The following is a 6,119-nucleotide window of genomic DNA, read 5'->3' as shown; positions in this document are numbered from 1 at the left end:
CGGAAAGTGCAGCAGCTCTTCTCCCAAGAAGACGTTACTTTTTCTCACCGCGCATAACGGCAATGAATTCAATCAAGACATTTTATTGAACGAGACGTAAAGTGTCTCGTGTCACAAATAAAATGTATTCCTTATGGTAGGTGCGAATCTTTCTTAGTAGACGTGTTTCTGAGATTCCAACATGATTCTTATTTCTTTATATGAAAATACTTTATACAAGAAATTAATCAGAAACAAAATTACGTTCGTTTTATTTAATTTTGCATCAAATGTTCATAAATTCTAATGTTAATCGCTTGTTCTACTATGTGAAATTAATATCATGAAATTTCGTTTCGCACGAAAATCTATAATTCTCTTCGTAATTAATAATTTAGATTAAATTCTTTAAGCCGATTTACATAAATTATTGTTTATACTAACACAAAACAATAGAGAGCGATTCAACAAGCGAAACGATCAATGCGGAAGTTCGGTATGCTATTCGGCTCGCGTATTTCCTTCCGCGACGACGCGAATAAATTTGCTCTTATCGCGCTAAATAAATACGCTTGGCTATCGCGGATAATCGCGCGTCGCGTACGTGCCGGTTGATAACGTGCAAATTATGTCTCCCTTGTTTCGGCTCGTCTTCAGGCAAATTTAGTCCAGAAACGGCGCCAGGAAAACTTCCTTTCCTGATAAGCACGCAAGCTGAAGAAGTCCGATAGCGATGCGTCGCTATCGAACCGGAAGTCTCGTTCTGCCATTTCTCCGTTGGCTACGGGGAAGATGCTTTTTCGAACATTTCGTGAAAAGAGAGAGCAAACCGTTGCGAGGTTTTCTTATTACATTATTTCTTCGGGTATTCCACGAGCGAGCTGCGATTCCTTGGTGCGTATTTCTACGCGCACACGGTCACCGCTACGTACGCTATTACATATGTGGAGCACGTTCGTACATACCGGTGACTATATTTAGAAGTTTCTCGAAAGCGAACGTTACACGGTGAACAACGCGCGCGAAGAAAAGCAAAGAGTTCTACCGCGAAATCTAGAGTAACATGCTCGTAATAAGCGTTTTACGACGCTACCGTGCGTCTGTCGATCGACTGGGTCAACATCGCGATCTAAAACTGATTCCGTTGCAATATCCGCGTTCCGACCTAGCGTCAACTTATTTTTCAAAGTCTTCATAAGTTCTTGAAGAACTTTTATAAAACTTGATGATTTAATCGCGTGAAACTTGATAATTCAGTTGAAGTTTACTCGCATCACAAAATTGTGTAGACAGATTTAGAAAAGGGAACACTAATTCATTAATTATTTTGAGACTCGTTTGTAGAGAGCAATCATAGCAATTTTGTAATGTGATATATGTCGTATTCGGGAAACGTTAAACGAGAGGTACATGCTTGATAGAAGATGAAATTGACAAGGGTTCTTCCAATTGAGTAATCAAGCTCTGAGATTGAAAAGTGAATCACATGAGAAAGGAGTAAGAGCAGAAAATGGGAAGATCGTATGGGGAAGGCCGAGTCGTAAGGTCCACGAAAGATGTTGCACGTCAAGAACCTTGCTGCAACTCGATGGATCTTATCAGATTCCATCGGGCCGGGATAGGGCAGTTTCCTTTGTCGGCTCTTTTTCATACCAATTTTTTGATGGGAAAGAACGACGGTACAGATCCCGCAAATTCTATTGGACAGCGGCGCATATATTCTTCTCGTCTTCGCGTTCTTTGTTGATCCCTAATTTAACGATCCACGACTTAACTGGGATTTCTCCAACGTTTATCTTTATGCAATCGCGGGGAAGCCAATTTGGCGTAAAAATCGCGTGCGCGAGTGGAATCGGGCAGGATTCGATTCGAAGGTAAAAGTAGAATGATTTGCGATGGGGATACATCTGTATGGAAAGTGACTCGATGACTCGATCATGGGGGCTGACTTTCGAAAAAGGTGATCCGGGTATCTGTGTCACATGGTGTTGTTACATAGAGAATTTTAGGCACGCCTCGCGCTCCGTTGCGCAAAACACAGCCGCGGACCTCGAGCGTTCAATTTCTATTCGACGTTCACCTTTTTTAATTAGCCGAGCTCGTCAAATCGAATGCGCCATGACGGACAGGCACAATCGTTCGTTAAGCGAATAATTTATGAGCGAGGATTAATTACCTCTGTAACAAGTGTCATTAATTCAACTAGTGATACGTAGATATTATATTAATGATAATTTATTTGCTGATATTTTTTATTATATAAATTCAATACTAAATTCATTTAAAATATCCTCTAATGAGATCAGATAGGAATTAATTGTCTCATTATTATTATTGATTCACTCCGTGTATTTTTAAATCGAATACAAAATACAATCTGGAACTTGATCAGATGCTTGTACTTTTACTTCGCATCTCGTTATCCACTGTCCAATTGTCCTTGTTGGAGACAGAGCGATCTTTTTAGTCATCAATCCGTTCTCCAAATCTAGAGCAAAGGCATTGCTGCGATTGTATGCAAATGGGACTTGCGATCCCTGATACGTTCTATTTCTGCGTCACATCTAACATGCTCGTTTATTTTCGTAGACTGTCTAAAGAAAAGTTCATGGACTTTGTCCTAAAAAATCGAGTGTCGAGTGCCGGTCGTATTTCCAAAACTTCTTCAACTCCGAGAAATTGCAATCTCTTCTCATCAGAGCTGAGTGTGTTCCTATGTACACGGAAAATTTTTCATCCCATATTTTACTCGTCTGCGAACATTTTAGCTTCACGTAGCCCCGAAGACCATTTATCGCAAAAGGAGCAACGACTCATCGGTCGGAACTTCGCTACCATCAGTATCTATTTACATTCTCGGGGCATATTGTCTCCCACGCAGTCTCTACCAGCTATTTCTTCATTTCAATCCCGAGGCAATCTATTACTCTGTCAAAGGTCCAACGCTTTATCTTCGGAGCCAGTAAATTTATACCCGGTGAAAAAAGATTCCACTAATAACTGCTTGTACCTTCGTGCGAGATGCGAGGCTTTATACCAAGTTATGCGAGGTTCCATTAAGTCGAAGTCGATCGCGCAAAGAGGATTTCGCCTGTTAAAGATAAAATTGCGTTTTAACTGAAGATCAAAGCTGAAACTTTTTCCTTTAACGCGACGCGACGCGAACTTCGCCCGCCGTTTTATCCCTCGTAAACATCAGCCCAGGCGTTGAAGCCGGTTAACACGCTTTCGAACCAGTCCCCTTCAGAAAAGTTGCCGCCGCCAACTTATATGACACGTTTCGTGATAAAGGTTCGATCGGATCCGGTCACCAAATTTCCAGAATTTCGAACGCCTCTCTCGTTCACGAGACCCGACCCGTGATTTATAGGACCCAGTTTTCGCTGGCACGTGGCAACACTTGCCGAGAGTCATTCACAACCGGCTAAGAGTCCCACCTACCACCCGCTCATTCATCCGGCTCGCGGTTTCCTTTTTTTTTTTCCCGTCGAACACCGTGAGCCTCGCCTCTCTATTTTTTCCTCGTCTAGCTATTTAGTCACCGACGTTGTTTTTTGGCCTACTTTAGCGTCGGTTGTTTTCCGTACGCTCCGGGTGTCAGTAGAAACGGATGGTTCGGACAGACACGGTCATGCAATATTAATGTGTTTCTTGTTTTCTTAGACGGATTCAAGATGACATTTTTATTTCGATTTCTTTTCCACGACGACACTAATGTTTCGATCTGGACGTTTTTATATCTCCCCGTCGTTTTATGAAGACAGCAACACACGAGTGAAAAACGAAATCTCATTTCTTTTTAATAGAGATGACGTTGTCTTTACATTTAATTGTGGCTTACCTCTTTCGTTGTATTCTTGTTTAATTAAACTTTTGGCAAAGCCCGGCGAAGCTTCAGGCGGCGCAAGGAAAGGTCACGGGGAATTTCATTCCTAGAACGAAAAGAGTGACCCACGATGGACCAGAGTGGTTGCGATAACGGGACCAACGTAGAAATTAAGGCATTCCGTGTGCGCGGCAACGAACTAGAATCCTCGTAATTTAAATTCGCGGCCACCGCGCGGTCCACGTGAGAGAGCGTGCAAGAATGCGGCTCGTAATCGCTACGGTAAATCAAACAAATGAATACCACCTCCCCTTTCCCTCACCAAATCATTCACAATTATTCCATGATCGAAATCAAAATACCTATATAATATAATAAACGCATCGGGATGTGTGCAAAATAAAGTTCGATTTATCAAATGGAATGATTTTACAATTTATCAATAAACAAAAATATAGAGTGTGTAAAGAAGTTTTCTATTATTTCTCACAAGTTTGGTCGCATTATTCGTGACACGGAACCAAGCAGAATTGCGATAGGAAAATAAGTAGAGAATAAGGGACACAGAATAAGTGATTGAATTTACTAGTTAGGCAAATAAGACACAAAAACACTGAATTGTGGACGACCGTCCCGCCGGTGCGGGTAGAGAACGAGGCGAGACCGGCGGTCGACAGTGATCGTAGGCGCGCGCGGCCAGACTGACTTCTCTCAGCTCGTCCTCTTTCCCTCGTACTCGTACGTCGAGCGTCGTCGCCGTCGGCGTCGTCGTTCCATTCACAGTTGCTACTTCGACGAGTTTGCTGGCCAGGCGCAGCCGCGAAAAGAGGGAGTCCACTCTTGCAATCTTTATCTTCCATTTCTACAATAATTATAAAAGTACCATAAATGATTTTGTTAAACTAAAATTAGGAAAACCAATATGTATAACATATTATAGTAAGTGTTACAATTTCTATTCACGTCGCGATTTGAACTCACTATTTAAAGTCTGGCTTCACTATACGAGTGACTAATGATGATTATAGAATTGACAGCCGAGATTATAACGAAATTAATATTTATAACCACATTCGTTAATTAAAACTGATACTAGGATGTAAAATAAAATTAATTTCTCGTTCATTCTTCTATACGTTAAGAACGACGAATTTAGATGAAAACGTATGACTTTCCATTCGTACCGATTTTCCAGGAACGTGGATCGGCAAATAAAAATTCATGTTCCTCTTTCCAGCGAATCCTCCAAACTCTCGCAATTGCTAACACCGCACCGGAATTCTGTCAGCTGAAAATAAAACTATCCATTTATCCGGCGGTAAGGTGTCGTAGAGGGAAGGTCGGCGCATTGTTGGTTCGCGGTAGACGTTTACGACGATGAGAGAGCCGCGTAGCGAGAGAGCTGTTCCCCGGAGAACCGGGAGAGTGAGAGTATGGTACCGTGGCCTGGAAGTATCCAATCCTGCGTCACACCCTCGCGTTTCGAACTTTTGACTCTTGTTTCACGCTATGTACGTTGGGGAAGTCAACGAGTACGTGAACACGGTGCTTTGCATGAAGGGAATACGACTTTTTATCCAATTTTTTTTTAAAACTTCTCTGAGAACTTTAATAATAATTTTTAAAGACGTAGTTTATAATTCCTAGCATTATTCGCAATATTTTATTTGAAGACGTGGATAATGATTGTAGAGCAAAATCTGAATTTTATGAAACTATATGCTAATGCAAGATTGATAACACAAATGGTATTATTCCCGTTCATTAATATCGACGTTCCCGTTACAGAAAATTTATAGTCGCAGAATTGTCCCCATTGTTCTCACGCGTTTTTCTTGTTTATAGTTCGCACGAAAAGCCCAGTGCATTGTGCTTCTACTAGGGATATACAAATCTCCTTGCTCGGAAATTGCAGGTGAAATATTCGCCACCGTTCCGTCGCATATTTTTAAACTACGACTCTCTACGCTGGAGGGTCGCAAATATGAAATTATAGCTCGTCCCATCTTGCTGTTGAAAAAAAAGTCCAAGCGAGAATGGACTTTGAAAGTCCGAACGAGAATAAATCCTCTGGCACGTATTTTCCGACGCGAGATCATTCCCATTTCAAGCACCAATGCAGAAAACAGGAACAGCCGATTGATTGATAGTTCCGAGTGTCCGAATTTTTTGATACTCGAACCAAAAAACTTGTCGCTGAAATCGAAAAATGATCGGTAGATCCACGGGAAAAGGAGACAGCTGAGCTGCTCGCCACTGTATGACCCTTCTTTTCGCGATTACGCGTTGCGTAAGTGCGCAAGAACGCGCGGAA

General features: G+C 41.8%; 1 long non-coding RNA gene across 2 annotated transcripts; it reads right to left on the bottom strand.

Annotated features, from left to right (window-relative positions):
- Positions 1-2,275: 2,275 nt before the first annotated feature.
- LOC113464511 (uncharacterized) lies at positions 2,276-4,526 on the bottom strand. 2 transcript variants are annotated; one of them, XR_003389365.1, is made up of 4 exons: positions 4,168-4,526; positions 3,821-4,082; positions 2,990-3,070; positions 2,276-2,907 (listed from the first exon to the last, which is right to left on the bottom strand). It is a non-coding gene; the product is annotated as an uncharacterized LOC113464511 (long non-coding RNA). The 2 variants fall into 2 exon arrangements; XR_003389364.1 differs by having other exon boundaries at positions 2,276-3,070.
- Positions 4,527-6,119: the final 1,593 nt, after the last annotated feature.

The sequence above is a fragment of the Ceratina calcarata genome, unplaced genomic scaffold, assembly GCF_001652005.2.
Source record: "Ceratina calcarata isolate Rehan_Ccalc_2016 unplaced genomic scaffold, ASM165200v1 scaffold390.2, whole genome shotgun sequence".
In the NCBI taxonomy this organism is placed as follows: domain Eukaryota; kingdom Metazoa; phylum Arthropoda; class Insecta; order Hymenoptera; family Apidae; genus Ceratina; species Ceratina calcarata.
This window is presented reverse-complemented; position numbering and strand designations above follow the sequence as displayed.